Here is a 14781-nt window from a genome sequence, read left to right as displayed (position 1 = left end):
GCTATAATTGCGGCTCACTAAAACCTCTACAGGCAGACACATATACGTAGACATTTTCCATATCTGAATCCCCGCAAACCATCCACAGCTTCTGCCCCTCCCTTCACACATACACTCCAACCTCCTAATTAAGCCCCTCCAAGTTGTGTTTGGCGCATGATGGCCTGAGATGCCTATGTGCCATTAAACCCAACACAACATAAGCCCCTCCCACTTAACACACACCCGGAGTATCACACCGCACGCAGAGCGATGTGCACACGTGCCCTCCATAAATACTACGGGCACCGAACATACACGGAGTGCCCACGCATCCCCCCCGAGTCAGCAGAGGATGCTGCAATGGCCGCTACCATTGCCCACACTGAAGCCCGGTACATTCGCTCTCACTCTAAAAGCGCATTACTAAATTTTAAGGCGGAAGCCTTTAATGCCTCATCGTTGTAAGCAGGAGTTGTCGACAGAAAATGTCACGCTTTTCAATTGGTCGAAATGCTCGTGACGTCACAGTGCGCGAATTTCAAATGGGGCCAATTGTACTTTGGCTAGTAACCATGCAACCAATCAAAGGGATCGTATAGTGAGGCTCCAAGTAAGTGGGACTGAGTTTAGTTAATTGCTTAATTAATCAATTAGCCTAATTAAGAGAGAGGAAATGAAGAGGTCAGAAGAAAGAGGAAAATAAAAGAAGGACGCGCGTCGCAGCAACAACAGCGTCCGCGGAAGGAGGCGCTGCTGAAAAAACAGATAACTACGAAGCCGCGTTCGCTCCACCACCACGCACTTCCCCACTCAGTTCAACGTTGCTCGTTTCATATACATTGTGCCGAACATCCTAGACAGTTCCAACATTTGACAGGTGAATGACAGAACACGATGGGTAGAAATACAATAATATAAATATGAAATAGCCTAATTAACCTTTCTAGTTAGACCGCATAAATCAATAAAACCGAGAACGAAATTGGTCGAGTTAGGGAATCGAACCAGGGTCTCCGGAGTGCGAAACGAGCACGCTAGCCACTCCGTAATGCTAGCTGAATGGTTTTGGAATGAACAAAGGCGCGTCTAGCTAATACGGCGTCGTCGTTCACTCCCATCTTCCCCCTTTCCCTTACGGCGAGGTGCAGGTGTCCACCCAGATATGCGAGAGGGATACATTTCCTTTCCTCAAAAAATAAATTTACCGTCCAGCAAGGCGTACAGCCGAATTGGCGATGGCGTTCTGTGGACTCCCTGGCAGCATTGCAAGACGCTGTCGCGTTCCACTCTTACAGGCGAAGCTTAACATGTTAACCACACATCAGTAACACAGGCAGACAGCTAATGGACGCGTCATTCGCTGGCAGCACTTTAATCATCATTCACAACCACATTCGTGGCAGAATGCTGTACTCAGGCTTTCGCCTTGCACCACTTTAGTCGCCAAAGTGACTCCTAATTTTGCTAGAGGCAGGATCCACGAGACCGCCTACTCCGTCTTGCAGTTCCTTCCTGCTACACTGCCCCGCCAAGTGGAGCTGATCTGGTTGCCTGCGCACTCGGGAAACCCTGGTAACGAGGCCGCCAATGCCCACGCCCGAGGACTAATAAACCGGGCGGCGGCGGACTCGAACCTGGACGACTCGAGAGAGAACATGCATACCTTCAGCGAGCTGACGCAGGCGTATCGGGCCGAACGTCAGGTGTGGTTTAGGGAACAAGAGTTTAGGATAATCTAGATGAAATCCAGTTTTCTGTGCAGGAGACGAATGACATAAATACCGCTTCGTGTTCCCGCCCGTACACGTCGCTGACGGAGCGGTGAGTTGGCGTGGGCTCAGCATTAAAAAATCTCGTCGCACGTAAGAAGCGCCACATTCTTCCATACTATTCCTTCGAGCCTTGTCCGCTCTTGCAGTCGGAGATTATCCCCTTTTCGGTGATCATCATCATCAGAAGCCTTCAAGACCTCTGTAGTAGTAAGAGAATAGGTAATCACTAATAAATTTCGCAGACGCATGATACAAGGTAAACCTGCAAAAACTGCCACAACTTATAGGCACCTCATAGCACGTAGCGTCACCTCCGTTTCAAATGCCGTGCATTTACTGTACCTTTTTGAACTTGTGCAACGTGGCTCAGTGCAACAGACAACGTTATTGGCGCGTTTCACACACTGACGCGCCGCGGTGGGGCGAAAGACGTCCCAGTCTCCGTGATGAACAGCGGCGGTGGGGAATCAGAGGCGTCTGCGGTAGTTGCATAGGACGTCACTGAACCGTGTCTTGTGTTGTGCGCTTGTTTCGCCGAGTGATCTTTCAAGAATGCGTGTGGCTAAGAAGCCTTTTCGCAGCAACGGCAAGTCTTTAACAACAAATTAGTGGAGCGCTGCAAGCTCATCCAAACTAGTGTCTGATGTTATAAATTGCACCAGTGAATGGCTATAGCCTTCCTTTCAATGATCTCATCTTCAACAACATTCCCGCTATGTCGGCCGCCTACATGAAGGGCGACGTTGGATCCGCCTGCGAGAAGTTCTGCAGGATTTTTTTTGAGTAGACTCGTCCAGCTTCATTGTTTCTAATGTTTTTCACGTGGCAGAATTTTTCTGTCTCCTTTGGATCGTAGAGGTTTTTCGACGAGCGCCGGCCCTACTGTTGCTGAAGCTCTGATTTATTTATTTTTATTTATTTAAATACCCTCGTGGCCTTGCGGACATTAGTGAGAGCAAAAACTTGGAAGTTTTTGTGGCCAAGCCTGCAAGAAGGAAAAAAATTTGGAGGACACTTAAGATGCGCCTTTAAGGGTATGGCGTGATTGCTTAATGGTCGGGGGACTTATTAGCATACAACACATGGGCCATATGATATCAGAACTAGTAATCTCAATTGGTTATACGCTGCGGGCACATATTCCAAGTCACATGATGCCAGTATAAATGTATAATTAATATATAAATGTAATATATTAATGTATAAATATATAGTATAATTACTATATCACTAATTAGCACACCTCTACTTCCACTCCCCTCATTAGCCCATCACTAAACTACGTTCGCGGACAGAAACTTCTCACTTGTACACTTAATTACTCTAATTATGATCTCACCTAATCCGTTCGACTGGATAGCACATTACAACACATACATCCACTCCACTTAGTCAACGTGGCCAGTGGGGACATGGACTGGTTCGCTACCCAAGGGTCACGGGTTCGAATAAGATCTATGAAATATTTTCTTTACTCACTTTACAAAGTTAAGTCAGTTGAGACATGCGCCGTCCTTTAATTCAAATTAAGGTCCTCTTTCTATCAATTTCATTGCAGACATTGACGCATGACGCCACTCGGAGTTTCGCTAGAATCCGGGTTTCCCGCTTAACGAGACACATATTAACGCTGTCAATTAACAAAGCCATCTCGCAAATCGGACATCAGGCTCCGCTGCGAGCAGACACGTTTTTGTCGCGCAAGGTTGCGCTAGCTATGGGTGAGCGGCGGGGAAGGTTAAAGCGAGGGCGCAGATACTGAATGCTTTGTGGACAGGCCACAATTTTTTCACTATAATTTTTTTCGACAAAACTATCGATTAGCGCCCGACTCTATGCGCAACAAGATATGACTGAATGAACCAAATGCAGTGCAAAATGATTAAAGATCTCAGCTTAATTACCAAGGCTAAGAAGAAAGCGGTGAAACGAAATACGCCGTACTTGATGCCGCTTGTTTTTTATTTTGATTAATTGGGGACTTACCCATTTACATGCAGTTGCGTCGCTATCACATGCTTGCAATAAGCGAACAGTCTAGCGTTAGAAGGGCACTTGTCCTGTAAAACGAAACTGCGCAACTCAGGATTGCTTCCGCTGTGGTTCCTTCTGAGTGCTAGCGAGATATCAAATGGTTTATGCTTTATTCACCTTTATGTCCAGTTCCACTTGAATTTCATGCGGTGGTCCTTTCACGTTATTCGTGTCCAGACACAAACTGACTACTTGCACATCTTGGTCTGAATATCGGCGGCGGCCGCAGCACATAGGGTGCCCGGCGTCCAGGACTGCTTCGCCATAGTTTAGACAGCGCTTGCGATCCCGGACGTAAGAAAACACAGACGCTATGGAAAGAATTTCCGGAGGTGCCACACCGTCAAGACACACGTGAGCTTGGCCGTGTTTGCAGCGAGTGAACACGTTGTCAGCCGCAAAACATCGCAGCTACGCTGGCTGTGCTATGCAGCGATCATCATGCTGTCGGCCATGTTGACCGAACGGTGGCGCCCTCTATAGGCCGTGAAAAGCGCGAATAGAACACGGAGCTACTTTGAGAAAAGCAACGACAGACAACGGGAAAATAGAGGTGGCCACGGATCGAGCAAGCGGCTAAGAAAAACCAAACAAAACAAACTCTAAAAGCCGGTGCACTGTAGCACAAATTTAATGAGTATTTCGCATTCAAACTGGGAATATGGAACGAATACAGTAAAAAAAAAAGCAGTGCATGTACCCACAGTCTAAACAGAAAGGATGGAGCAAGATGTTTCCCAGCGCACTCCCTTTTATGAAAAGGGAGTGCGCTAAAGGACACCCTACTCCATTTTTACTCCCGTATAAGCGAAATCGTGTTTAGAGTGCAGAGTGTAAGGCCCGTAGGCAGGCCAAGTATCCTCCGTCTGGCCACGTATCTGCAGCCATATCACCTGCTTTTGAATAGTCATCGCGACTGGTATCCTACCGAATAGCAAACTCGTTAACAAGGGGAATGAAATAAATCATCAATTCATCAGGCAAAGAAGCCCTTTTCGCTCATGAACTCCAACACGCGCAAACAGCATGCCAGCAAAACACCGCTAAGCTCAAAGGAAAGTCATCACGTTGGGGAGGAGGGATAACCGCAAACTTGACAGGACTGAAGATCGAGAAGAGGACAGGACGAGCGGTAACTAGCAACTGAAGTTTATTGAAAAAAGACATGTTGCAGCAAAGGTTGCATCTGCGCATAGCGTACGGGAACTAAGATAGTGACACGTGGAACACACAAGATAATTAATGATATACATCGAAACGAACCAGAAACGAACAAAAAACAAAGAAATTCCCGTCACAGGTTTAACAGAAACCGGGTCTCTTTATCTAAAAGCGCCACGGAAGGCTCACTCACACACATATCAAGCCCAAGTTTGCGCATGTATGCCGCTTCTAAAATCTCCCTTTCGAGCCTAGACCGGCCCCTTCCGATGATGGTGGCTTTGTTGAACTGTGGGTAGCAGCCATCGCATTCCCTGCAGTGTCTCGGCAGATTTGCGCCATTATCAGGTTTCAAGGAGCGGAAGTGCTGTCGCAGCCTATCGTTTAGACATTGACCCGTCTGGCCAACGTATACTCTGCCGCATCGCAACGGGAACTGGTATACCACATCAGTGGCACAGTTGACATATCTGTGCTCATGCTTCGTCGTGCACGCGACCCTGCGCTTACCTTCCGCCACGCGCCCGCAGAGCTGCGATAGCTTGCAAGGGGCTGAAAAAACAATCTGAATGCCTTGCCTACCTGCCACCCTCTTGAGGTTATGGGCCATCTTGTGCACATAGGGCACAACTTCAAGCGGCCTTTTGTCCCGAGGGATCGCCTCCTCTTGGCCACGCACCTTGTTCCGCAGTTTCCACAACAGAGATTCCGCCACTGCTTGGAGAACGGGTGGTGGAAAGCCTGACTGCAGCAACTTATCCACTTGGCCCTGAAAACTACCTGCAGCTTTGTGCTGGCATGACTTCAAGAGAGCTGACCTCATACAGGTCATGGCTATGCCTCTCTTAATTAGTTTGGAGTGGCAGGAAGAGAAGGGTAAAGCAGGGAACACATGTCCGGCAACGCGTCCGGCGCGCCGCTCCGGTCGCCGCTTCCGAACTGCCGCACCACAGCAAGCAGGGACACACGGGAGCGGTGAGCATCGCTGCGCCGCTCAACCCAAGCTCCGCCCACAACCGGCGTCGCACTTCGCCGCCGCGCAGCAGTGCCTGAGCGCCGCTTGGCTTGGTGTACAAATATTGCAAGAAAAGACGGCATCGCCTTGTTATCAGAAAGACTGCTAGCTGTACTCGAGCGGCGACAAAGCATGCCTGCTTATGTTGCGAGCTTTCGGCAACGGCACCGCTCGCGGGCGCTCCGGGCGACGAGCTGTGCTGCTGCCTGTCTGCCGTGGTCGTCGCTAGGCCTATAGCCTGCATCGTATCGAAGCGGCAGGGGCCGGCGCTTCGGAAGTCGCCTGCGCTATAATTGAAGGCCTATTCTTCACTCCGCTTTGTTGTCAACAGCATAATCTCACAATAAAATAATAGTGTGGCCAGTTTCCGTGGCGCCTTCAGCAGCGGCTAGCGCGGGCGCCAGTCGAGCCGGACCCCAGCGTCGGGCCAGCTAGCGGCAGCAGCTGCGAGGCGGTTCTCGCAACTAATTCGCTCGTACCACAGTTGTTACTTTTACCAGCAACTCGGTATTGGCCAATGAACCAGAAACATGATATAATTTTCTCATTTCCCTATCCCAGGGTTTATTATTTACGTCAAGAACACTCATTAGCTCGTTTTTGTGACGCCGGCAGACGGGATCCAGGCTGGCCGGCCGGCAGGCTCGGCTTACTTCACGTTCGCACAAGAAAATACAGAACAGCCATGCTACTAGAAAGGATGCTTCCTAGATCCGAGCAACGACAGCATGCCTGCGCTAAGTGGAGCTTTCGGCTACGACATCGCCTACGGCAACGCCGGGCGACGAACTGCGCGCTAGTCCCCGACTGCCCTAGTCGTCGCTAGGCCTAGTGGTTTCGTATCGACGCCGCAGCGCAGCCGAGGGCTCTTCGGGACTGGCCAGCGCTCAAAAAAAGGTGCTACACTCGGCACCCCTTGTTCGTTCTCCCAAATCCGGGACTGTTTGAACGAAGACATGGTGTTCGGTGAAAACAGCGCTGTCAAACTAACCCTACAATTCAGCAGCCGACACACCGCTCACCGCTGTACCTCTGTCGTGCTCACCTGTGACGTCGCGAACTCGACGTCATGGTGACGTTGGCGCTCTGCGCGCTCGCATTGGCTGCCACTGCCCGCCGGAGCGGCGTGCCGGACATTCGCCGGACGCGGTGCACCGGACATATCTACGCGGTTTGACGCGTCCGGCGATCGCCGGCTGGCCGGAGCGGAGCCGCCGGACGCGGCTAGCCGGACCGGATTCGGAGCGCCCGCCTGACATGTGTCCCCGCCTTAACACGGCCTTTTTTGAACGCGGCCTGTAGGCCCAGCACACGTGGTCATTGGCGCTAAAAGAAAGCTGCAAGTCTAAAAACTGGATGCACTGATCTTGCTGTTTTTCAAGGGTGAAGTTTAAGGAATGGGAACTATGCTTGAAAACCGCGAGAACGTCCCCCGCGACTGTGTCATGACAGGCTTCGTGGTCAACATTTAAAAGGACTAAGAAATCATCCACATATCTGAAAACTTTTTTAACACCAAGGTTGGCAGCGTCAAGCTGAAGCTGAAGCTTGCGGTCAAACTTAGCAAGGAAAATTTCACACAGGACCGGCGCAACGCAGGATCCAATGCAGATGCCCCGTTTCTGGGTGTACAGGTTCCCTTAAAATTTAACAAGGGTTGCGCAAAGGTAGTACCTTAGCAACTCTAAAAACCCGTCTCTGGAGACACCACAAGCGTTTTGGAAAGATACAACACCTAAAAGATCAATCTGCTCGCTGACCGCGGAATAAAGTTCGTCGTGCGGAATGGAATAAAAGAGATCTTCAATGTCAATAGAAATGCTGAAATTCGCGCCGATGACGCTCTCCTGCAGCACAGCTGTCACGCTAGCCGAGCTCGCAACCTTGAACGGATCTTCAGGACTGAGGTTGTTGAGGTGCTTCATGAGGTACCTGCTTAGGACACCCTGCCAGCTGCCTTTCTCGGTGACGATGGTTCGTAGAGGGCACGAGATAAAGAGACCCGGTTTCTGTTAAACCTGTGACGGGAATTTCTTTGTTTTTTGTTCGTTTCTTGTTCGTTTCGATGTATATCATTAATTATCTTGTGTGTTCCACGTGTCACTATCTTAGTTCCCGTACGCTATGCGCAGATGCAACCTTTGCTGCAACATGTCTTTTTTCAATAAACTTCAGTTGCTAGTTACCGCTCGTCCTGTCCTCTTCTCGATCTTCAGTCCTGTCAAGTTTGCGGTTATCCCTCCTCCCCAACATGTCTGACCAACTGGCCCAAAGCTTCCCCTTGTTGAAAGTCATCACAGTGAGAGAGGGAGACGGCAGTTCAGACTTGGCCACTGAACAGTGGATCGCATCATAGCAGACACCTGCACCGCGATATATGAAAGCTTTAAAGGGGCCCAGAAACACAATCTTAGTTGACTGTTTTGCCTGTTGATCGCATACAGTGAGTTACGATGGTGCTATTAGCGTCGCTAAAACAGCGTATGTTCCGTTTTTAATATTTTAATGTCCTTTCAAAAAGAAGTCCATGGCTCTGATGGTGTCCCCACAGAGTGGCGGGTGTCAGCAGCAGATATGGCATCATCTGGCGCGAGCTGGATGATTGTACAAACAGTAAATATACTGCAAATTGTGTGAACATTTTGTCACCTGTCTGCGTTTTATATTAGATGAACAAAAACAACTTGTTTGTCCTAGATAAATGCCCTACAAAGCAAGTCAAATAAAAATACGCCACCAGGGGCTCTGGCATATGGAAATGACGCTGCCAGTCTCAGCAAGAACGAGTTGGAGAGAGTAGGCAACCATGGAGTTCACACTTCCGCGACGTGCTTTGGCAGGCTGTTTTGATTGGTTGCGCCAGGTGCTGTCATTGGGAGTGCGAAATATGAGTGGGAAGCCCCGCCAAAATCGAGTTGAGGGCACCGTTTTGTTTGCTTGTATTTTGAAATTTCTTCACTGAATAACTCCCGTTCCTGTGCATCGATTCCTGGAATTCTTTTTAAGTCAGCATCTGTGTGACATAAAGAATCCACCTGAAGTATAGCCGGTATCCCCCCAAGCAGTGTTCTGCAGCCCCTTTAAGGGGATTGCCAAAGGGCGCCGGAAACAACAAAAAAAGATTGGCAAAACAATATAGCGGCATTTAATGAAGATTGGCAATATGCAAATTGTGCCATTGCAATGGACGGAAAACTTGTCTGCATACCGAACCGACAAAATCAGGCTCAATTTATTTTAGCTACAAAAAATCATACAGTATTGTTCTATTTGGTATTGTGTACTCAAAGTACCGATTTATCTGCATCGAGGTCGGTGCGCCAGGATCCCAGGGCGATGGAGGTGTCGGGCAAACGAGAGCGTTGCAGCGTGCCCTGACGGAGAACAGAGCCAACCTGCCAGAGGCAGTTATTGTGGGAGGACCGGCAGAGTTGCTTCTGCCGCCTGTGTTCGTGGCGCACGACGCGTGCCCTATCGGCAGAAACCTAATGAAGCCATACGGAGGAACCACCCTGTCGGATGAGCAGAGGATATTTAGTCACAGGTAAACTTAGTATTCTCGTAGTTAACGGCTTCATGACAGTGTGTTTTGGGCAGTTTCACCTATTCGGCTGACACACATAATTATTTTCCTAAATGCACATACAACGATGAGTTCTTGTACAGCTTAAGATTGATTAAAGGAATACCCCGAAAGTGAAAAGCTTTTCAAGCATATTAAGTACTGTTGGTGTCCGTTTTGCTAGTAAACAACTGAGGAAAATAATTAGTGCGCAAGAGAAGTGCTGTTCCACGCGTCCAGCCCACTGATGCATCACTTAGTTACGCATTTGAATTTTTCGTATAAACACTCCTTTTTCTTGTAGGCTGTCAAAAGCCCGGCGCGTTGTCGGATGTGCATTCGGGATCTTGGCGAATCGTGTTCGTTGTCTGCAAAGCGTCATCAACGCGAAGCCGGAGAGAGTCGCTGCCATGGCTAATGCGGTGTGTGGGACGCACATTTTTGTGTCTAAAGATGGACAAGGTGCTGCCGAAGGAGGTGGCGAAGCGCGGGAGGGTCCATTTTTTTCGGGATACCGCCATACGGTGCTGCATATGGTGCTGCTGTTCGTGACAAAATATTCGCGTACTTCAAAGGCAAAGGTGCTGTGCCATGGCAGCGAGAGTCTGCGCATGTTGGCACAGTGTATATGCCCAGAGCTAAGCAAAAAGAAGTGAAATATAGGACTGTATTGTACAGCTGTGCGTTGACAACATGTACTACCTGCCCAGACCATTCGCGCTGCCCATGCAGACCCCATAAAACAATATCAGGAAGTCGAAGTGTGGTTATTCCGTGGTGAAATGCGTCTCTAGTACATCCAATAACTCTTTCTGGCAGCGAGAAAGCTTAACACCATCCAAATTCCTCAGCATCGCTGCGACAGTTTTGCCAAGTGCGCAGCGGCATCGTTGCCCTCTGCTGGCCGCATCGCGCCCGCAATGGTCGCGAGCACGTTCTTTCGCTCCTCCCATATCTCCGCACTTTTTCTTGGTTTCAACGTTTTGGCCGAGAGTTGTTGAAGTACGCTAAGCCGAATGGAGTGCAGGTTGCCGGAAGTGACAGCTTCAACATCAGGGCTCTCCTCATTCAAGGTGCCACCTTCTGATGCGACGGTGCCCTCTGCAAGCTGTAATGCGAATGTAGAATTTGCATGACTATACAACCAGACAGAAAAAATGGAATTCTCGTTGTGCAATCTGCAATCATGTGGGACGTACAGGTAAATTACTTATAAACGTTTTTAAATGTTGAAACAGTGCGCGGTGATGCCACTGTTGCTTTCAAGCTAATTTTGCACCTTTCCATTCTGTTCACTGCAAAATTTCTCGCTGGCTTGCTTGTTTCTACTTCGCGCTGCCAGTGGGGCACAGCGAAAAATAACACTCGCCGCCCCCTCCGCAGGCGCGGTAAATAGGTGAGGTACGTTTCCAGATTCAGCGCAGAGGCTCATGGGTAAGTCGTCTGCTACCGCTACTTCCGGTTCCAAATTTCTCCCCCTACCCGCTTGCTTCACAGCAGTCGCTGTGTTAATTCGCTTCTTACACTAATTTAATTTCACTGCAACACCGCTGATTGTATTGCATCGTCGCAAGACCAACTAGACGTCAGCTCTGTCCTGCTTCGTAGCGTTTCTTCGCATGAAGTAAAACCAAAATAGTGCAAACGGTAGGAGGTTTTCTATGCGTATGCAGTGCGATGTGTTGAGACGCGCTGTGCGCGCGGTTGCATGTGTGGATAGTCTGCTAGCCCACTGACAGCTTTTACACCCTTTGAGGCAAATACATCTATCGTTTGCTAAACTGTGCAAGCTCAACCTTCGTTGTGTTCGTGGTGCAGCAAAAAAAAAAACAACAACAAACTAATATATAATGAGCAACGCGTTAAAATAGTTCAACCGCGCACACAGTCGACTGCCGTGCCTACGCCGAACAGCCAGCCTATGCTGGCAATATTAGAATCCACGAGAAAACACTCTTACCTTTCATTATTGTTAATTTCTGCACTCATGACGTGTTCATAAGCAGCACGCGCTGATCTTACGGTGATGCTGTGCAATACGCAATGTCGCAGCACAAACAGATTAGCGAATAAACAATGCCCGAATGCACGGCAATTGCAATGCAGAAGGCATTGCGTGGAAGAAATTTGGAACCGGAAGTAGCTGGCAGACGATTTTTTCATGGTTGCTTGCATTCACTTGGGAAACGCACCTCACCCATTGGCAGCACCAAAATGAAAAAAAAAAAAGCAGCGCGGCGAGTGATGCAGTACTGACAGGTTGAAAGGGTAGGGCACCATTGTAGTCTGCGCAGCAGAGTGTAAACGAGTTTTCTTGAGAAAAAATTTGTTTTTTTTCGTTCAAGTTGAATTTAGCATTCGTACTCTAATAGAATTACCCCTGCTACTTGTCAGTGCCCCTTTACTAGTTGCGCATTACTGGTGCTGCCTTCGGCGAACTACTACTTCCAGGCTACCTCTCAGAAAAATAATTCGTTTAAAGTGACGGGGAGGGAGTCTTGCCTTTATCCGCGTAATTGCAGTCTGACAGTGCCAAGAAAAACAGGGTGTAAAAGAAACCAGCACTGCACCCATATTTTGCTGTCGTTTTTTTCATCGAACGCTTTTCTAAAATATACGTTCAGCGAACCTATCTGGGTTTCTAGCTGTCAAAGACGGCGAACGAGGAGGTTTGTGACAGCGCTACTAGAAATGGTGCATTATTTCTGTCGTAATGTAAACCTTGCTTTTTTAGTAGGAAATCGGCGGTTACATTCATGTAAGATCGTTCAAATATGAATGAAAGGAAGACGCCCATGCATTTACTCGCATATTCTTACACAGTCATATTTCCCATGTATGCTTCTCCTCCCCTGTCTTTTTCTCCACGCCACTGGTTCACCCCTGCGGCCCGTCGGCGTGTATGACTCACACGCAGTCCATTTCCGAGGAAGCGGATGGCACCTGCAGCAGGCAGCGCGATGACCACGTGCGTTGGCTTCCAACCAGCCTTCTGTGCAAGAGAGGAATGACACACCGTTTTTTGTGGCACTCCATACGGGTCATTGGAAGAGCGGTGGGCGGACAGGGCACCGCCACTGGGCACCGCAAAAAACCGCCACCTCCGCAAGTACCTCTCTTCAGAGCCCTGCCCGCTCTTTGACTGGGACATTTTTCTTTTTCTTTGCGGTATGTGCGGCGCTTGTTCGTAAACTGGGTCTTCAAGGCCTCTGTTATAACAAAAGAATAAATCATTTATAAGAGGCACTCCCCGTTTCACCTCGTGCCACCGTGTATTTCGCTTGAACTTTTTCATATTGAGCAGCACGCCTCAACAGTCAAGCCAAGGATTTTTTTAAAAAACGTAAACAGGGTGCTAGTTTGAGAAAAGCAACGACAGGCAACGTAAACACAGAAGCCAGCGACGAGAGGTAGGCACGCAGGTGATTAAAATGAAGCGGCTAATAAAACAAAAAAAAAACAAACCAGATTATAAATGAGTGGCACAAAACATTAACGAAGAATCCAGCTGTTTTATGCCGCAAACACAGTGAAATAAAAAGCGTACGTGACAACAGTGAATGGCATGTAGCCAGGCCATGTATCCTCCATTATTATCCTCCATTCTGTCCCGTATTTGAGCCCACTGCACCTGCTTCTTTTGTGTGTTCAAACAATCATACCGGCCTATTCCACAGAGTTGAGAACTCTTTAAGAAGATAAATAAAATAAACTGTCGTTTCAGCCGGCCACGACGTCATGGTAGCGAACGCACTGCAACTTATCAAAACAGCGCGTCACTCAGCGAAATGCGCAAGCCGACCGAAAACTGGCAAGAGGCGGCGGTTGCCAGAGGTAGCGCGCGGATCTTCGCGAGCCACCGCTAATGGACAACTTGCAAAATTGCGGGAAGGCTGACTTAGAGGAAGACGTTTTGCAACCAAAAACCATCGTTCACAGACACGTTTTCGCTTCCTGCAATACTGCATGAAGGGTTTAGCGCGAGAGGAGATGAGTCAGCAGCCCTGCACTGTGTCCTTCTTCGAAAAAGTGTGCAGGGCTGCCCCCAAATCTGCGTGAACCTGAAGCCCCGCCGGACATTGCCAGGTTTCGAGGTAGAGTGTAAAGGAAAGAGCTGCAAAGGTTACAATGATGCATTCCCTTGACAAGTACCTGTCTCGACCCGCTCCTGTCGTTCGCGCCTGGGCTCTATTGAGATAAGGGGACGTCTTTTCCTCTTCCTTTTCGAAGAAGAATGCGAGATTGCCGTCTGTGTACGAGGGCCGAAAGCGCGCCTCTCAATGTGGTGACGCATGAACACGTGATGTGTGGCAAAGCACCTATTGGTCGAAGAAAGAGGAAAACCCCTTCCCTCTGGTGGGGGATGGACAGCTCTCTCCATTGTGGCCCCGCTCCCTGCATTGTCACACTAGCAGGGTCATGAAAATCGAGGGATGCCATTCCGAGGGATGCCAGTCCTAACATTCCTGCAAGGGGCACCTTTGACAGGCAAGAGCCACTGGGTTCTAGTGTTGTACTGTACTGTATGGGGAAGGTGTTTCCGGCCCCTTCTTTTTTCTCCTTTCCTTCTTTATCTCGTCTTGTTGGTCCTCCTACTCACTTCAATATTCTGAGAATATTGTGGTTGTGCTAGAGGTTGCTATTGTGCTAGGGGTTGACCGTCATTCACATGAGTCACAAACCAATAACGTCACGCCCAGACCCATCGCCTTCCCTTTACTTCTTTCCCTTAATTTCTCTCTCTCATCACACGTGACCTGGGTCACCTTGCCTTTAAAAATAGAGCCCGCAGGATAGAGCCCTAAGTTTTCAAACCTTTTTTGTACCGTGTTGGTCCGAAGTTGATTCGAATCGTGTATTCGGGGACGTCTGAACAGTCGACGTGAGGAAAGTGTGGAGGTTGAACCTGCCGTATAGCGAACTGCAACCCAGATATTCCTGAGGTGAGTCGATCCAGCTGTTCACGCTTGTCTGGCGAGAAATTATCGTTCTATTTGACATATCCACTTGTTGAAGTCTCGATAGCGCTCCTGTTCTCACAATGTTGTAGATGCTTGCATACTGCCGATGGCGTTCGAGGTCTGTTCAGATATTTCTCAGATTGATATCAATATGCATTCGTTATTTGAATGAGGAATGAATGAAGGAAGTCCCGCTTCCCACCTGATGGACTACACGTGGACGGCGTAATTATCAGTGAATTGCAATGCAAAATAGGCATAGATCGGCAGACTCACTCATGAGTGCACTCGTAC

This window comes from Amblyomma mixtum, chromosome 3 (assembly GCF_055824585.1).
Source record: "Amblyomma mixtum isolate Tamu chromosome 3, ASM5582458v1, whole genome shotgun sequence".
NCBI lineage: Eukaryota > Metazoa > Arthropoda > Arachnida > Ixodida > Ixodidae > Amblyomma > Amblyomma mixtum.
Note: the sequence above shows the minus strand (reverse complement) of the source record.